Source organism: Coffea arabica, chromosome 4c (assembly GCF_036785885.1).
Source record: "Coffea arabica cultivar ET-39 chromosome 4c, Coffea Arabica ET-39 HiFi, whole genome shotgun sequence".
Lineage (NCBI taxonomy): Eukaryota > Viridiplantae > Streptophyta > Magnoliopsida > Gentianales > Rubiaceae > Coffea > Coffea arabica.
In genome coordinates this window covers 25,705,336-25,725,279 of record NC_092316.1, presented here as the reverse complement: position 1 = coordinate 25,725,279, position 19,944 = coordinate 25,705,336, and the positions used below count along the sequence as shown (strand labels likewise).

The 19,944-nt window shown below is 38.2% G+C and overlaps 2 long non-coding RNA genes across 2 annotated transcripts; both read right to left on the bottom strand.

Moving 5' to 3' along the window:
- Positions 1 to 291: 291 nt before the first annotated feature.
- Positions 292 to 2,819, bottom strand: LOC140004951 (uncharacterized). The gene is made up of 3 exons (XR_011812769.1): positions 2,643 to 2,819; positions 1,224 to 1,282; positions 292 to 484 (listed from the first exon to the last, which is right to left on the bottom strand). It is a non-coding gene; the product is annotated as an uncharacterized lncRNA (long non-coding RNA).
- Positions 2,820 to 4,672: 1,853 nt separating this feature from the next.
- LOC140004950 (uncharacterized) lies at positions 4,673 to 7,200 on the bottom strand. The gene is made up of 3 exons (XR_011812768.1): positions 7,024 to 7,200; positions 5,605 to 5,663; positions 4,673 to 4,865 (listed from the first exon to the last, which is right to left on the bottom strand). It is a non-coding gene; the product is annotated as an uncharacterized lncRNA (long non-coding RNA).
- Positions 7,201 to 19,944: the final 12,744 nt, after the last annotated feature.

The window sequence follows — 19,944 nt, the reverse complement described above, 5'->3', positions numbered from 1 at the left end:
CACTGAAATGAACGACTGTGAAACTGAATTGATTACTGATTTTAATGGTTACTCGCTGAGCTTCTAGCTCACCCCAAAAATGTTTTATTTCCCCTCCACAGGGCTCAAGGCGAAGAAAAGCTTGGAGTGCTTATTCACGTGACTGGATGGCTTATATCGTGTACAGTTTATGTGACGACCCCACCTCCCCCTAAGGCGTACCAAAGGGTTCGGCAGACCGCCTGCCCAGCTCTCGCCAGGACTCACTCCCTATCTCAAACGAGTCATGTACACACATCCATGAACCATAAATAACATTCCCAATTCAAGCTTATAATTTACATTGATAGAAATCGAGGTACAAAGTCTCAATATACTCAAACTGGTTCAAGGCGTATACAATCCAAATACAAACATTCTATTCGAGGAATAGCACGAGTACAAGTCAAAAATCAAACAACTAGTCTATGCTAGACTTTACATATCTCGCACCTCGCTCGTACCCCTGAAAGGAAAACAAATGGAGTGGAATGAGCTAAAAGCCCAGTGAGGTTCCAAATAGCAAATTGACCATTATTTATAAGTACGAGTTTTCGTTATAGCCAAGTAACGAGCATAAAGTGTTCATGAAGTGTTCATAAATGTGAACAGTAACACGTCAAGTAGCAATCTTAAAATGAGCGAGTGCAAAAGTTTTTCAAAAGAAACAATAATCCAACAAACAATAAGTATTCCAAAGCGTAAGGATACGGATGGCTCTCAGGAGCCAAATTCCCCTTTGCATTACCAGAAGCTTGATCACGTAGTAGTTGACACTCCGTCAACTTTCAAGTAAGTAACCAATCCAGTAGAACACCACTTAAACGACTCTCCGTCCACCGTTCAACTCCCAGCTGGGCCCAAAATCCTCAAGAACATGGGTGGTAATACTCGAGTATACCGATTAGTCGAGGAGATATCACTCCACTCGACAATACAAGAGACCCAGGGTTCGTTACCCAATCGACCAAGCCCTTGCCGGCTCGACTAGAGTAACTCGCCACAGGGTTTCTGGAATTCCAGGAAGTGCGCGCATCATAATCAAGTATATCAAGTCAATTGCAACAATAAACAAGTATATCACGTAAGGGCAAGTGCGATAAAGTACACTCTTGCCCTATCAATTCACGTATATAACATGTACTCATATTGGTCACGTATCAAGTTCAAGTATCTAGTGCAATTCGGTATTTGAAAGCACTCACCCAAAAGATATAGTGCTACTGGTCACTTTCAGGTTATACTCCGAGTTCGGAGTCCAAATCTGCGATAAAACTCAATTTGAGAACTTTGAAACATGATTAGAGTTCGAAACTTAGACGTTTCGTTCAATAAGAATCAAGAAATGAAAATTCACTTGGAGAATACTCGTGAAATACTCGCTCACTTTTTAAATGATAAAACTTTGTAACATTTATACTTGAAATGGTCATGCGAGTCGAAAGTACAAGGAAATCGTACTTTGAACAATCATTATTTCATTTCTCAAGGGTACAAGTTCGGCCAAGTCCTTATTTATATATCTTGGGACAAGAAGACTTAAGTACCCTAGATGGTTCAAGCAGTAATCACTCTTAACTCATACTCAAGTTGCAAAGATAGTTTTCTAGACCTCGAGTAAAAATTCGGGCAGCATGCCCTTTGTGTTTACCTAATTTTCCAGCCTTTTAGGCTTCATTGTTTTTCTCAAACACAACCCAACATTACATATCTCAACAATTCAAGCCAAAAGCCGTTCCATAGGCTCACAATATCATAAAAACAAGATTCACAACAATTACAAGTGCAGAAATTTAACTTAGTACAAGACAGATTTGACGTACAATTGCGGAAATAACATATCCGAGGCTACGCTTACCGGATTGAGGCGTAACCTATGCCGTTTCGAAGCTAAGACACAGAGCTACAATGTTCATGAAGGTCACTTAATCCAGTTTCTAATGTAAATTGGTCAAATTCTCCAATTACCAAACCTGAAATCAATTCACCGGCTGTTCAAATGCAGAACACTGTAATGGACATAACTCAGTGTACACAAGTCCGAGTCAGGTGTTCTTAGAGGCATTTTAAAGCTACTTCAGAGCACTACAACTTTCATGTTTTGGTCCAGAGCTAAATCAGAATGGATCCTGGTCAAAAATCGTGATAAACTGGACTGAACTGAAGAAACGGACTACTGGGAAATTCTTAAAGCAGTAGGGGTATTTTGGACTTTTCACGTTCTACGTTGCTCCGATTGAGCTGAAATTTTGTAGACACCTATAAAACACCATTCTATACAACTTTCCTTCTTTGACCAAAGGTCAATTCGGCCTCTAACATACAGATACAATTTCGGACAGAATGCTTGGGAAATTTTCCAGAAATCTGGAATTTTTAGCTCTAAGTGTAGTTTCCTCAAATTTCTGGTTCCAATCACCACTAAACAACCTTATATAACTTTAATTGCAACATTCATGCATCATACATCAATTTGAGCAGAAAATCAGGAACCCTAGTTCATCAAATAAATTGGGGAAAACTACTAAAACATGCTCATCATCCATAATCTCACCATAAAATCAAGTTGCCCATCTTAATTTAACCAAATTAAAAGCAAAACTTGGAGAGATAATCTCTCTTACCTTGAGTAGAGGTCACTAAGAGTAGTCCAAGCTTCCTTCCTTCAAAAACTTACCACAAATCAACACTTAGTCACTCAAGAACAAGTTTAATCGGTTTACTTTGTTTATTTTCTCACTAAGTTGTTGGATTTGAAGATGAAATGGAAGGTTTGCTCTCTTGTTTTTCCTCTCTCTCACTCACGGTTCTTCAGCAGCAAAATGAAGAGGAATGAAGCTAAGTGTTGGTCTTATAAGAAGTAAGAAGGTTAGAGTTAATTATGACCACAAATTTCTACTAACACTTGGACTAATCTTGTCCACTAATTTTTCTCTTTCTTCCCCTTGCTTCTTAGCCACAAATTTCGGTCCTTCTTAGCTGAATATAAGAAGATATTTTGGCTCAAATATCAATGAGCTTGTGGTGCAAGAAAGTGGTAGTCCAGTGGTGCGTTCAAACGGTAGTGCGCGGGACCCGCCGGTTCGCGCCGTTTTTCTTAAAAACTCACGTACTACTGTTTTTTTTTTCTTCCCATACTCTAACCTTATATCATTGCTACTACTCACATATGATTTTTCACTTAAAAGTCACTTTTAATCATCAAATTGATCCTTGGTCAGTATCGAAAATTCATCCGGCGAAAAATCGCGAGAACCCTAATTTTGCTCAAATCTTCAAACCGAAGTGTAAAACCCTATTTCCAGGTTCATCTACACTTATTGTTGAACAATTGGGTAGTAGGGCCTTAATAAATAATAATTTTCAAATAAAAGGAAATTTTTAAGAAAACGCGAGGAATTTACAATTTCAATAATTAACATTAGGATCTCTAGTAAAATATGAGAGATTTAAGAATCCGTTTAGTCACAAGTAAACTAGGGTTTTTTTGATTAAAACATTAGGGTTTCTAGTCTTTTAAAACAAAATAAGGTTTTAAATCAAACCCGAAGAAATATACTTTAATATTTTCTTCACAAACAACCTCCTAATATTCGGGATGTTACAATCTCCCCTCCTTAAAAGAATTTCGCCCTCGAAATTCCAACGGGTACTAAGAGTCCTTTAAAGTCAGTCAGGTACTAGAAATCACTCCAATCCCTTATATATGACCTTATCATTTAGTAAAAAAAAACTAAGAGATAACCAAATAGAACATGCAAAAAGGGCTTAATTCGCATAACTAGCCCTAAGTTGAAAGAAAAGTCTCAGATATTTGAAAAATTTAAAACATGGCTTAGCCTCAAGTCGAAAATTTTTACCCCTGCCGGGTGCTTGGAAACACAACAGGCAAAGCCACACAAATACGAATAAGTTCAAAAGCAAGGTCAAAGCAGGGTTCAAACATATAAGTTCAAAAGTAGATTCAATTATTTCAAGTTCAAGAAGCACGGGTACAAATAAGAACTCACTCGACTAGCCTATACCCAGCAATTCACATTCTCAAACAGTCGCCGAATTCAAATCCACCTATAGGTCATATTACTCATGTGTAAAAATCAAATCAGGTCCATTACATGTACGTAAGAGCACAATTGCCAAAACAAGTTCAAGTCCCAAATGAGCTCATTTTAGTCTGTCTCAGACAGTTCAAGTATTGCAAACCCCTTTGATCGGTCCAATAACAAGGTTAGATGTTAGAATCATCCACGCTTTAACCTTTTCCATCAAAACTCACCTTAAGTGCAATCAAGATACAGACCCTTATTCTAACGCTCTTCACTATGTGATACCCAAGTACAAGAATCCACAATAAGACAATTCACAACTCGAGCCGGCCGGTCCCAAGAGTAAATCATCCATATTAGAGATTCCTACCTGGCATAACTAACTAAGGTCCCAAACAATAGACAACTTTTCCACACTTAACAAGTCAATTCCCACAGTCCGAGAACCTTCTCCCGGCACGAGCTCAATAGGAGCTCTGATACCATCAGTGACGACCCCACCTCCCCCTAAGGCGTACCAAAGGGTTCGGCAGACCGCCTGCCCAGCTCTCGCCAGGACTCACTCCCTATCTCAAACGAGTCATGTACACACATCCATGAACCATAAATAACATTCCCAATTCAAGCTTATAATTTACATTGATAGAAATCGAGGTACAAAGTCTCAATATACTCAAACTGGTTCAAGGCGTATACAATCCAAATACAAACATTCTATTCGAGGAATAGCACGAGTACAAGTCAAAAATCAAACAACTAGTCTATGCTAGACTTTACATATCTCGCACCTCGCTCGTACCCCTGAAAGGAAAACAAATGGAGTGGAATGAGCTAAAAGCCCAGTGAGGTTCCAAATAGCAAATTGACCATTATTTATAAGTACGAGTTTTCGTTATAGCCAAGTAACGAGCATAAAGTGTTCATGAAGTGTTCATAAATGTGAACAGTAACACGTCAAGTAGCAATCTTAAAATGAGCGAGTGTAAAAGTTTTTCAAAAGAAACAATAATCCAACAAACAATAAGTATTCCAAAGCGTAAGGATACGGATGGCTCTCAGGAGCCAAATTCCCCTTTGCATTACCAGAAGCTTGATCACGTAGTAGTTGACACTCCGTCAACTTTCAAGTAAGTAACCAATCCAGTAGAACACCACTTAAACGACTCTCCGTCCACCGTTCAACTCCCAGCTGGGCCCAAAATCCTCAAGAACATGGGTGGTAATACTCGAGTATACCGATTAGTCGAGGAGATATCACTCCACTCGACAATACAAGAGACCCAGGGTTCGTTACCCAATCGACCAAGCCCTTGCCGGCTCGACTAGAGTAACTCGCCACAGGGTTTCTGGAATTCCAGGAAGTGCGCGCATCATAATCAAGTATATCAAGTCAATTGCAACAATAAACAAGTATATCACGTAAGGGCAAGTGCGATAAAGTACACTCTTGCCCTATCAATTCACGTATATAACATGTACTCATATTGGTCACGTATCAAGTTCAAGTATCTAGTGCAATTCGGTATTTGAAAGCACTCACCCAAAAGATATAGTGCTACTGGTCACTTTCAGGTTATACTCCGAGTTCGGAGTCCAAATCTGCGATAAAACTCAATTTGAGAACTTTGAAACATGATTAGAGTTCGAAACTTAGACGTTTCGTTCAATAAGAATCAAGAAATGAAAATTCACTTGGAGAATACTCGTGAAATACTCGCTCACTTTTTAAATGATAAAACTTTGTAACATTTATACTTGAAATGGTCATGCGAGTCGAAAGTACAAGGAAATCGTACTTTGAACAATCATTATTTCATTTCTCAAGGGTACAAGTTCGGCCAAGTCCTTATTTATATATCTTGGGACAAGAAGACTTAAGTACCCTAGATGGTTCAAGCAGTAATCACTCTTAACTCATACTCAAGTTGCAAAGATAGTTTTCTAGACCTCGAGTAAAAATTCGGGCAGCATGCCCTTTGTGTTTACCTAATTTTCCAGCCTTTTAGGCTTCATTGTTTTTCTCAAACACAACCCAACATTACATATCTCAACAATTCAAGCCAAAAGCCGTTCCATAGGCTCACAATATCATAAAAACAAGATTCACAACAATTACAAGTGCAGAAATTTAACTTAGTACAAGACAGATTTGACGTACAATTGCGGAAATAACATATCCGAGGCTACGCTTACCGGATTGAGGCGTAACCTATGCCGTTTCGAAGCTAAGACACAGAGCTACAATGTTCATGAAGGTCACTTAATCCAGTTTCTAATGTAAATTGGTCAAATTCTCCAATTACCAAACCTGAAATCAATTCACCGGCTGTTCAAATGCAGAACACTGTAATGGACATAACTCAGTGTACACAAGTCCGAGTCAGGTGTTCTTAGAGGCATTTTAAAGCTACTTCAGAGCACTACAACTTTCATGTTTTGGTCCAGAGCTAAATCAGAATGGATCCTGGTCAAAAATCGTGATAAACTGGACTGAACTGAAGAAACGGACTACTGGGAAATTCTTAAAGCAGTAGGGGTATTTTGGACTTTTCACGTTCTACGTTGCTCCGATTGAGCTGAAATTTTGTAGACACCTATAAAACACCATTCTATACAACTTTCCTTCTTTGACCAAAGGTCAATTCGGCCTCTAACATACAGATACAATTTCGGACAGAATGCTTGGGAAATTTTCCAGAAATCTGGAATTTTTAGCTCTAAGTGTAGTTTCCTCAAATTTCTGGTTCCAATCACCACTAAACAACCTTATATAACTTTAATTGCAACATTCATGCATCATACATCAATTTGAGCAGAAAATCAGGAACCCTAGTTCATCAAATAAATTGGGGAAAACTACTAAAACATGCTCATCATCCATAATCTCACCATAAAATCAAGTTGCCCATCTTAATTTAACCAAATTAAAAGCAAAACTTGGAGAGATAATCTCTCTTACCTTGAGTAGAGGTCACTAAGAGTAGTCCAAGCTTCCTTCCTTCAAAAACTTACCACAAATCAACACTTAGTCACTCAAGAACAAGTTTAATCGGTTTACTTTGTTTATTTTCTCACTAAGTTGTTGGATTTGAAGATGAAATGGAAGGTTTGCTCTCTTGTTTTTCCTCTCTCTCACTCACGGTTCTTCAGCAGCAAAATGAAGAGGAATGAAGCTAAGTGTTGGTCTTATAAGAAGTAAGAAGGTTAGAGTTAATTATGACCACAAATTTCTACTAACACTTGGACTAATCTTGTCCACTAATTTTTCTCTTTCTTCCCCTTGCTTCTTAGCCACAAATTTCGGTCCTTCTTAGCTGAATATAAGAAGATATTTTGGCTCAAATATCAATGAGCTTGTGGTGCAAGAAAGTGGTAGTCCAGTGGTGCGTTCAAACGGTAGTGCGCGGGACCCGCCGGTTCGCGCCGTTTTTCTTAAAAACTCACGTACTACTGTTTTTTTTTTCTTCCCATACTCTAACCTTATATCATTGCTACTACTCACATATGATTTTTCACTTAAAAGTCACTTTTAATCATCAAATTGATCCTTGGTCAGTATCGAAAATTCATCCGGCGAAAAATCGCGAGAACCCTAATTTTGCTCAAATCTTCAAACCGAAGTGTAAAACCCTATTTCCAGGTTCATCTACACTTATTGTTGAACAATTGGGTAGTAGGGCCTTAATAAATAATAATTTTCAAATAAAAGGAAATTTTTAAGAAAACGCGAGGAATTTACAATTTCAATAATTAACATTAGGATCTCTAGTAAAATATGAGAGATTTAAGAATCCGTTTAGTCACAAGTAAACTAGGGTTTTTTTGATTAAAACATTAGGGTTTCTAGTCTTTTAAAACAAAATAAGGTTTTAAATCAAACCCGAAGAAATATACTTTAATATTTTCTTCACAAACAACCTCCTAATATTCGGGATGTTACAGTTTAAGTTTGGATCTATTTTATGTATGAGTTGGTCTTGTGTAAATATTTGAAATTGATATGGATGTAAGTATACGTTCCACGATTGGAATCAGTTTCCGCTGCATTTGTAATATGTAATCATTGGAGAATTTGAGGTAATTTTGAGATTTATATTGTAATTGGGTTGAGAACTGTAGTGAGCGACTGAGTCCCGGCGAGAGCTGGGCAGGCGGCCGCCGAACCCTCTGGTTCGCCTTAGGGGGAGGTGGGGCCGTTACAAGTGGTATCAGAGCTTAGGTTTCAGATCTCTGTAGTGTATCCTAGGCTTGAAGTTTAGGATGCCGGACTGTGGGCTTGGCTTGAAATATTAGTGATTCTTGCGGGATATCTCGACCTGATTAGTACAAGTGGAATGTCGAGGGTGACATTCTTTTAAGGAGGGGAGATTGTGATGCCCCGAAAAAAAAGAGTTTGAGAACCCGTAAAAACCCTAATCTTTTCCGAGGATTTTATTTCCTTTAATGGCATGTTTTCTGCATTTCCTGGCTTAGGAAATTTTCCTGAGGAAGTTTTATGAGTAATTATAGTTTTTAGATGATTTTTCTAGCCTTGGAGAGTTTTTGGAAAATTAAGAATATATAATGGACGTGGGACCCACTAGTGTGAAAAGTTCGGAAAAATTCGGCCAATAAGGTTAAGTTTCGGATACTGTGTAAAATTTATCGGGTGTTAAGAGATAAGTAGAGAGTGAGATTTGATTGATGTGAGAGGAAAGAGAAAGATAAGATTGCATTTATGAAAGTGACAAGTGTCACCACTACATTGGTTTTAACTTAAGAGTTACTATTCACCTTTTTGACTTTTGACCCATTTGAGTAAATATCTTCAAAAATTGCCCAAAAATCACCATTTTCCACCTCTTGTTGGCCGGCCCTCTTAGCTCAAGAAGGAAGAAAGCTTCTTCAATTTTCAAGCTCCCAATTAGCTCAAATCAACCAAACCAAGGGTTTGAATTAGTTTTTACTCCATACAATCTTTCCTTTTAGTGATAGTGAGTGCTTTAGTGAAGTTTTTTGGAAGAGCTAAGGTGTCCAACATCTTCCCCTCTCTTGTTTACTTGGTAAGTGAAGCTTAAACTTCCACCTACACCTATTGATGCTTAAGATATGATTAGTAGTGATTAAAGTGCTGAAATTTCTGGTTTTATCTTGGTTTGAAGTGATTTGGTGAAGTTTTGATTTTATTGATGATTTTTCTGGTTTAATTGGATTATGGTGTTGTGGTTGTTTATGATGATTGATAATGAGGGGTTATGACTCTAGTGGATGGAAATGATTGATATTTGCAACCAATTTTGGATTTGGAATAAATTTTGGAAAGTTAGGGTTCATGAAGCTACATTCTGCCCGAATTTATTGCACCATGTTAGAGGCCGAATTTGCCTTGTCTTAAAACATGAAAGTTGTAGGTATTGATGATTTTGAAGTGCCTGTAAAATTTCAGGTCATTTGGACTAGTGTAGAGTCAGATATATCGATTTTACTGTTGCTGTTCTGGGTTGATCAGAATGCGAAAACTGCACTTGTAATTGGCCATTTTGACTGGAATTGGTTTGGATTTTGTTGTTGGTATCTTCTGAGGAAATGTAACAGGATGTCTTAGCTAACATATGCCTTTGGAATTTCGGCATTTGGGCCTGTATAGACTGAGTTGGACTCATTACAGCATTGTGTGATTTGTGAACCTGTTTTAGTGGTTCTGGTTTGGTATTTTTGGCATATTTGGCGTAGTTGTGCTAGGATTTGGATTGAGTCACCTTCTACATTGTTGTAACCCTGTTTCATAGCTTCGAAACGGTGGGTCTTGCACCCCCATCCGATAATCATAGTGACATTGACACCATTAACGCAAAATGACGTCAAAACTGTTTTTCTGGTTTTGAGCTTAACCTTCATTTCCGGACTTTTTCCCTAGCTTGACTTGTCTTTGTACTTCTTGGAGCTTGCTGAATGGATATTAGATGAACTTATTTGTGTGACTTTGGGACTGGCTGAAGAAATAATGAAGCCATGATGGATGGTTTCTGAGCCGTGGAGGTGAGTGACCCCAAACTATTGTTAAAGCTTCTTATGAACCGTTTCTTGCACTATTTACTTGATTGCATATCATGAGTGCTTGCATGTGGCCCATGACATGTTTTGGCTTAAATGAGTGCTTGGAATTCGTGTGCTGAACACCAACGTCTCCACCTCTGTGTAATGTTCATCTGGAGCAAATGGCTCCCCACTGACTGTTTACTGTTAAATGTTTGTTTGGAGCGTTGGGTGTTTAAGTACAACGATTTCGCTGGCTCACGAGAGCAATAAGTGTACATTTGATCTTGAAATCATGACATCACTGAAATGAACGACTGTGAAACTGAATTGATTACTGATTTTAATGGTTACTCGCTGAGCTTCTAGCTCACCCCAAAAATGTTTTATTTCCCCCCCCCCACAGGGCTCAAGGCGAAGAAAAGCTTGGAGTGCTTATTCACGTGACTGGATGGCTTATATCGTGTACAGTTTAAGTTTGGATCTATTTTATGTATGAGTTGGTCTTGTGTAAATATTTGAAATTGATATGGATGTAAGTATATGTTCCACGATTGGAATTAGTTTCCGCTGCATTTGTAATATGTAATCATTGGAGAATTTGAGGTAATTTTGAGATTTATATTGTAATTGGGTTGAGAACTGTAGTGAGCGACTGAGTCCCGGCGAGAGTTGGGCAGGCGGCCGCCGAACCCTCTGGTTCGCCTTAGGGGGAGGTGGGGCCGTTACAAATATCCTATTTTCATTCATTTGCACACACAAACACCTTTATTTTCTCACACTTGCACACTTGCACTTGAGTCCTCACTTGCATTAATCATGACTTCCATGAGAGCTTTCCTTATTGGCCACCACAATTCATGTGGTTGGGACCTAAAAGCTTCATGAGAAACATTTTAGGTTTAGGATTGCATTTTTCTTTCCTTTTCGCATCCATTAGTCATATCCAACATGCGATACATACCTTGGGTAGAAGAATTAGGAAAAGTGGGGCTAAGTCATGCAACTAGCTTTGGCTAGGGTAAGGGAGTGCCTTAGGTTTTGCCTTTGCCTTCTCTCTTATCAAATGTGACCCCCGATCCCTTTCTTTGGTTACGTAGACCTAAAAGTTCTTTAAAAGGGTTTGTTTACTTTTTTCTTTCAAAAACAAAAAATCATTTCTGGGTGACTTGGTACACCCTAACTCTATACCAAGTGGCGACTCCATTTTCCATTCAAAAAACCCTTTTTGAACTATATTTTTGGCCAAACCGTCGCATTTCACAATTCCACGGCCTTTTATTTTCACTTTCACACACGTTCACATACATATTTCACACACTACATTCACTAATCAAAAAGTGGGGCGCGACAGATACCTAATTTAAGTGATTTGAATGATTTGTGGTGATGGAATTTTGAGATAGGGTTTTAAATTGTTCACTTATATTACTTATTGTTTGGATGGTATATGGTGTGTATAATCTTGTATGGGAGGTTGTGGTGGTGGTTTAAGCTAGAAATGTGAAGTTTACCCTTTGAATTCACCAAATTCCAGATTGGAGTATTCATGTGACCCTGTTCTGACTGGTTCTATTTGACCATGATGGCATTCAAATTAGTCTTAATACAAAACATAAAAGTTGTAGGGAATGACATTTTATAGCTTCCTATAAAATTTCAGTTCAATCCGAGCAATGTACAATGTGAAAATACAAATATACCCCTAACTGCCATAGGTAGAGCTCTGTGGACAGTTTTAACATTTCACCAATCTGACCGCATTTTTTCACCCTGATCCTTATTGAATTGGCATTTGACCGAAACATGGAAGTTGTAGTTCTATGTTTTAGCTTTCCAATGCCCTCAAAAATGCCTCGATCGGAATTTTGTAGCCTGAGTTATCATCATTTGACTTCAGTACTGTCAACCGTACTGACAAGGACATTCTGGTTCTGTAATCTGTACTTTTGACCTAGATAAATTGTGAACCAAATTGAGTGGTCTTCATGAAAGTTGTAGCCCTTTCTCTTAGCTTCGTAGAGGTATAAAATTCAATGCAATCCAATAAGCGTAGCTTCGGTTGTGACCAATATGCTAAAAGACGTCAAACCTATCATTTTGTTCTTTGCCTTACACCTTATTTCCGCTCACTTTTCTAGCTTGGTTTTGTAATTGAATGACTTTTAGCCTATTGAACGGATATTGTGATGTGATTATTTGTATGTGTTTTGGGGCTGATTGAGAAAAAGAATGAAGTCAAAAATGGCTGGCAAATAGGTAAATACAAAGGGCGTGCTACCCAAATTTGCGCTCGAAGGCTAGGTAGATATACTCGTGATTTGCGTAAGGATTTGAGAACGAATATCACTTAAACCATCTATGATATTTATTTCTTCTTTTATCAAGGTATATAAATTAGAACTTGGCCGACCTTGTACCCTTGGAAAATGAAAGTAATAATCAATAGAAATACATTTTCCTCATTCTTTCGACTCTAATGGGAGTTCTAAAGTTTTAACCGCTTTCTTACTGAAACTAAACGAGCGAGCATAAATTTTCTAGGATTTGATAAGTATCTTGAATACTACTTAAACGAGTTGTATTTACTTGATTTTCTTGAAACAAAACTCTTATGTTTCGAACTCTAGAGAGTTTTACATTCGTCAATGATATTTTATCGCAGATTTGGACTCCAACCAAGGAGTTGGACCTGAACGTGATTTTTGAAAAGCACTACATTTTGGTGAGTTCTTCCAAATACCTGGTTGAACTGGACACTTGTTGTCAATACTTGATCAATGTAAATACATGATATGTGATTTGTTTGATCGGCTAAGAGTGTACTTTATTGTACTTGTCCAAATATGGTATATACTTGTTTATTGTTGCAATTAAATTGATATACTTGTACTTGAGTTGTAAGTGTGGAGCGGTAGTATGTACCACACTCAATTCAAGTGGGAGGTGCCTCTCATTCCCGTCTTCATACTTTTATTTTGATTCAGTCGATTGGAGATGTTATCTCATCGACATCTTGGGGACCCAAACCCCACTGCTAGTTAATCGAGTCGAGCCGACAAGGCTTTGATCGATTAGATAACGAACCATGGGTAGTTAGTGACGTCAAGTGGAATGTTATCTCCTCGACTAATCAGTATACTCAAGTATTAACGAGTATTACCATCAGTGTTTAGTTGGTGTTCGAGCCCGGTAAAGGGGTTGAATGGTGGACAGATTGGAGTTAAGCGAAGTAGTACTGGACTGGTTACTTTCCTTGAAAGTTGACGGAGTGTCAACTAATACTTGATCAAGCTCTGGTGAAGCAATGGAAATTTGGCTCCTGAGAGCCATCAGTATCCTTACATCTAGATTGTTATTCGTAGTGTTATTATTTATTTTAGAAAAGAATTTTTCACTCGTTTATTTTGAACTTTGCTACTTGAAGTGTATTGTTCATTTTCATGAACTTGTTATGCTCGCTCTTTTGCTACGTTGATACTTGTACTTTTAAATAATGGTCAACTTGCTGTTTGGAACCTCGTTGGACTTTTAGCTCATTCCACTCCATTTGTTTTCCTTACAAGGGGTACGAGCGAGGTGTGAGACTTGTACAGACTAGCATAGTCTAGTTTTTTTTTTATTTTGCTATTGTACTCGCGCTAACACCCGACTAGGGTTCAGTTTACTTAGGTTGTAAATACTTTAACGTTTTGAGCGTGCATAAACGTTGTAGCTGGATTTGACCATCAATGTATATGTTAAATTTGAGATTGTTGTTTCATTTCTTCTCTATAGACACGGTATCTTTCTCGAGTTACGCGTGCGTGAATCCTGGCTAGAGTTGGGCAGGCCACTTGGTCATTTCCTCCCCCAGCCCTGGACTCGGCGTTTTGATGAGTAGCAAACTCATTATCTACTCTTTGATTTCGGGGTTGTCTGGGTTGACGTCCCTGTTGTTGTCCTCTAGTTTCCATGTTCACAGCTAATCTAGATGCATATGTATAAACTCCATACTAAGCTATAATTGAACTATACACGCATACCAATAACAATTTTAAAGAAAAATGAAATCACTTGGACAAATAACATTATCATCGTACAAGTCAAACACAAACTAGAGCTCATTAGGTCATAACACAACTTACAGTCAAGTAAAGTACATACCAAGTCAAGGTGAGTAAATAAAAGAAAATAGGTGATTAACAAAAGGACATAGATCTCCAAGGTACAAACTTCTAAGTTTTGCTCCAATCGTCCAATTACAAAAGATCAAAAGTAGTGTTTCACTAGATTAATTGGATCTAGATGATTCCCGTTCCCTAACATGGTCAAATTCATTCCCAACACTAGAATCCTCTGGGCCACGATCTTGTGACGTCCCCGCTTCTCCCAAAGGCGAACCCTAGGATATCGGTGGGACGGTTGCCTAGCTCGTGCCAGGACTCGAAACACGAAGCTAATAAAACTATAATAAACCAAAAGAGTACTATTTATAATATATACAACCGCCAAAAGTTCTATTTACATCTTCAAAAGTATCTGGTCAAACCACTATACTACAGTGTGATAACAACCAGCAGGAAGTAGACCCTAAGGAGGGTCCTTATACAAGCCACCAAAACAAAAACATACATCTTAATTGCCCAACTATTACAAGCAGACCTAACTATACTAGTGAATATGCCCAGACGTTCCCCCGTGTCGTCCCCTGCTAAGGAAACCAAAGGAAACGGGGTAAGCTACATGCTTAGTAAGTAAACAGGGGTAAAATCATAAATTTCACAGTTAGATAAACAACTATTTCACAAAAGTGTCAAGTCAAGTGCAAAAGTAACAATACAAAGGAAGGATACAGGTTGGCTCCAAAGCCAAGTCGTTTGCCATGCGTGACCTCCTGCCAACACTCCGTCGATCATAAACAAGGTCCGTAGAACTCCACTTGAAATCCAACCTAACACCTTATCACCCTCACTGGCCAGTCACCTCACAAACTTGCTCGAACGAACGAAATTGAGCTTGGTTCACAAGCTCAGTTCACAAACTTGGTTCACATGCTCGGTGAACCGGATTCACAAACTTGGTGACCTCAAATTAGGCTGGACTGACTTCGACCAATCCCTAACCGGCTCGAATAGTCCATCTAGGTCTTGAGACCGACCTCAAACTCACAAACTTCACAAAATTACCCAAAAGTCACCCCGAGCTACAAGCTCGAGGGTTTTAGTTCCAAAATGGTTCATACACATATGCCATGTACAAATACGTGAGCAAATTAGAGTTTAGGTCGAGTGCGATAAAGTACACCCTTGCCTAGGTACCCTTTTCATACAAATCATAACACATAAGCAACTATCACATAAGAATGGCGTGAATACTTACTCAAAACACAAAAATAGTACAAAAGCAGAAATCGCTTCGTGCGGGTTAGCTAGTAGGTCCCACCAGCTCCGCCTAGCTCACCACGGTCTGAAATAGAAGATTGCATCTCATTATATCACAAACAGCCACTAACATGCCCAAAACAAGCAAAACGGCAAAATTGGCACATGCAAGTGCGGAAACGGCCAAATTGACATGCGCGCGCGCGGAACGGCAAACGGAAACGGCCAAATTTGCCATCTCAAACCGTTTTGATCAAAAGTTAGGCTAGGAATATCGAATCAAGGTGGATGATATACCGTTTCAAAGCTACAAGGAAGGGCTACAACTTTTATTTAAACATCTCAACCCAGATCTCAATGGATATTGGTCAAAAATGCACGAAATGGTTCCAGCCATCTCATTTCGGTTTACCAAACAGGCCCTGTTTGAAAGACCGTAACTCACGGCTCAGAAATCGGAATCAAGAAATTCCAGAGGTGTTAGAAAGCCCATCCATAAGGCTATAACTTTTGTGTTTGGACTAAAAGCTGAAGCTGTGACACCCCGCTTGTTTCCTTGTCTATAATTTTGTACCTTTCTTCAATATATTAATTTTGTGAGAACCCGTAATTTTCATTTTCTAGATTTCTCGTATTTTTATGGCTTGTTTTCTGCATTTTCGTGATTAGAAAAATTTCTAGATAATTTTAAGGAGCAGATATAATTTTTAGATGCTTTTTCTAGTATCGAATGGATTTTGAGAAATTAAGAGCGTATACCGGACGTGGGACCCACTAGTGCAAAAAGTTCGGAAAAATTCGACCAACTAGGTTAAGTTTTAGATACTGGAGTTAATTTATCGGGTGTTAAGAGATAAGTAGATGTTGCAATTTGGATTGATATGAGAGAGACAAGTTAGGTAGGTATTTAATAAAAGGTGACAAGTGTCACTTGGCTATTGGTTGGACCATTTGACTACTATTGCATGTCTTACCAATTGACTTAAATATCTTAAAAATTCACCAAAAATCCCTCATTCTTCTCTTCCTCTTGGCCGAATCTCTTAAGCAAGGAAAGAAAGAAAACTCTTCAAGATTTTGGCTTCCATCTTGCTTCAATCAACTTACTCAACCATCCAACCTTGATTTTGCTCCATAAAACCACTTAAGGAAGTGTTGGTGAGTTGTTGTGTGGAATTATTTGGAAAGCTAAGGTGACCAATAGCTCTCTCTCTCTTGTTTTAAGGTAAGTTGTGAAGAACCACCCTCCTCCTTTAATTGATGCTTAAATCATTCTTAGTGGTTGTAGAAGATGCAAGTTTATGGATTAATTCTTGATTTGTGGTTGAAATGATCAAGTTTTATTATTTTTGGGGATTTTTCTGTTTTAATATAAGCATGATTGTGTGGCTATCTATGATGATTGGAAATGGTCTATAATGACTTAAGGGGGTGGGAAAAGTGATTAATTGCAACCAATTTCTGGTTTGGAAGGAATTTCAGAAAACTAGGGTTCTTGAGGGAGCATTCTGTCCGAAATTTTAGGTCCTAGATAGAGGCCGAATTGGCCTTGGCTTAAAACATGAAAGTTGTAGGTAATGACATTTTATAGGTGCCTACAAAATTTCAGGTCAATCAGAGTAGTGTTGAATGAGATAAGTCGAAATTACTATTGCTATTCTGGTTTTACCCGAATTGGAGAATTGCCCCTGTAATTGGTTGTTTTGGCTGGAATTGCTTCTGAGTTAGTTGTTGAGGCCTTCTGATGAAATTTAGACCTGTTTCTTAGCTTTCAGCTGGTTTTGGAATTTCTCTATTTGGACTTGTAGAGCCTGAGTTATGATGTTTCCGTTAGAATGCGTTTTGGTGAATCTGTTTTACGTTTTTGATGTAGTATCTTGCATTTTTGACCTGTTTGTACTCAAAACTGGGTTGAGTGAACTTCTGTGATGTTGTAACCCTGTCTTTTAGCTTCGAGATGGTGGGTCTTATACCCTCATCCGATAATCGTAGTGAAATTGGTGCCATTACCGCAAAACGAGGACAAAAACTGTTTTTTTTCAAGGCCAAAGCTAATTGCATTTCCGAATTTTCTGGTTTCCTTTAATGTTTGTGTATGCTTAGGGAACCCTGTTTTGGTAGTATATAGAATTGGTTTATGACTTGTAATCGAGTCTTATTGTGTTCATTTGAATAGTTTAGGGCTTGACTTTCATATTCGATTATTTCCTAGCTAAATTTTGTACTTGAATGCCATTAAGCCTAGTGAACGGCTTTTGGGAATGAGATTCTTTTTTGTACAAGATGTTGGGACTGATTTGAGGAAATAATGAAGCCATGATGGCTGGAAAATAGGTAAACACAAGGGATATGCTGCCGAAATTTTACTTGAAGGCTAGTTGGATTTACTTGTGTTTTGAGCGAAGGGCTTTTGGGTTGTTTGAGCCTAGGTCTTCATGTTACCTTTTCGTTACCAAAAATCATGTTTTGCACCCTTGCTTTAGTAAATTTGGCGAGGCATACGACTGGTAGTCGAGCCTCACATGTGCATTCTGTATACTCAATTTTGAAAGTGGAACCTTCAATTGTTTTCCTTGGATTATTTTAGGGTTTATTGGTGATTAAAGCTCTCTTTTGGGAGGTATCTGCACTGACCCTGGTGAGTGTACTACTCACTTGTGTGTTACTATATGGCTTTGAATGTAAATTGCTTGAAATGAATTGAATGTGACTTGATTGCAGTGAAAGTGTACTTTATCACTCTCACTTATATGCCTTATATCAATTGTTGATCTTGATCCCTATCTTTTGATGTTTACAAAACAAATGGATGATACTAATATTTCTTCAAGATATAATTTCAGTTATGAAGTTATTTGATTCCATGATCAAGTACAATTGAAAGATGACAAAGTATGCTGAAGCTGTCGGACGCTCAAGATGTCAGGATCGGACGTCCGATAATCATTGCACAACTTCGGACGCATGCTTCGGACGTCCGATAGGATCCTTCGAAGTCGACGAAACTATCGGACGCTGAATATGTCTCTACCGAACGTCCGATAGAAACAAGATAATTTCTCAAATCTGTTTGTTTACTGTCGGACGCATAAAGAGCTTGCACCGGACGTCCGAAAGAATTGAAGAAAATCTCTGAAACTCACTGCCTGCTGTCGGACGCATAAAACACGGCTATCGGACGTCCGACACTACCAACGGCTAGTTGACTGTTCAGCTACTTTCTATCCGTTGGATGCATTAATGAGGCACTTTCTTGGTTCTATATAAATAGTGGTTGGTCAGACACTTAAAACAACTTTTGCACACTGAAAATACAAAAGATCTATAGAGATTTTAGTGAGAAAATACTCTTCAAAGAAGATTTGTAGTCTTAGTGGGGTGAGGTTCATTGTAAGCTTTTCATTTGTGAGTGAATACTTCATGAGTGTAGCTCTGTGAAGGTTGTCCTGAGGGATAGTAAAACGTCCTGGTTTGACCGAGTGGAGTTCGGGGCAACGAGGAGGTGAACCTTCCTTTGTACACAAGAGTGATTTTAATTCATCAACTTGAAATAGCTTATCTGAATTAATCTACAAGCTCAAGAGGAGCTGTGTAGTAAATTGGTTTGCAATCCTTTCCTTTTCATTTTCTTATTGTTACATTTATGATCTTTTAATTGCTTATTGTTTATCTCTTTCACTTGGTTGTTTCCGATCCTTACAATTGGTATCAGAGCTTGGTCTCCTTGAGATTAAGCTCAATCGGCTTGGGAGTAAAAATGACAATCAATAATGCTATGTTTTTTGAAGGACATTCTATTATTAGACCACCTATGTTTAATGGGTCAAATTATATGAGTTGGAAAGAAAGAATGATTATCTTTTTGCAATCTATTGATATCGAATTGTGGTTTATTATTAGTGAAGGTCCATATGATGCCTCTCTTATAGATGAAAATACTCATGCATCTAGACCGAAAACAAGAAGTGAACTGACTGCTGTGGATAGAGCTCATCTCACCTTAAATGCAAAAGCCATGAATGTGTTATATTGTGCATTAGACTCAAATGAATCTATTAGAGTCAAGGGTTGCAAGTCAGCTAAAGAAATTTGGGACAAATTGAAAGAAATTCATGAAGGTAGTGAGAATGTTAGAGAACAAAAGAAGCCCATTCTAGTTACAAAGTATGAATCTTTCAAGATAGAACCTCATGAAAATGTTGATCAAATGTATTGTAGATTCAATGATCTCATTAAAGATTTAGAGGTGCTGGAAAAAGAATATTCTCTTGGTGAGAAAAATAGAAAAATCCTGAATGCCTTGTCCAATGGTTGGAAAAATAAAGTGATTGCTATTGAGGAGGCTAGAGATTTGAATACTATGCCTATTGAATCTCTTATTAATTCTCTTACCTCTTATGAGCTGAAACTTAAGACTAAGGCGCAAGAGGAAGAGGATGCAAAAGTGCGAAAGAATATTGCTCTAAAAGCCTCACAAGATGAAGATGATTCTGCCTCCCTAG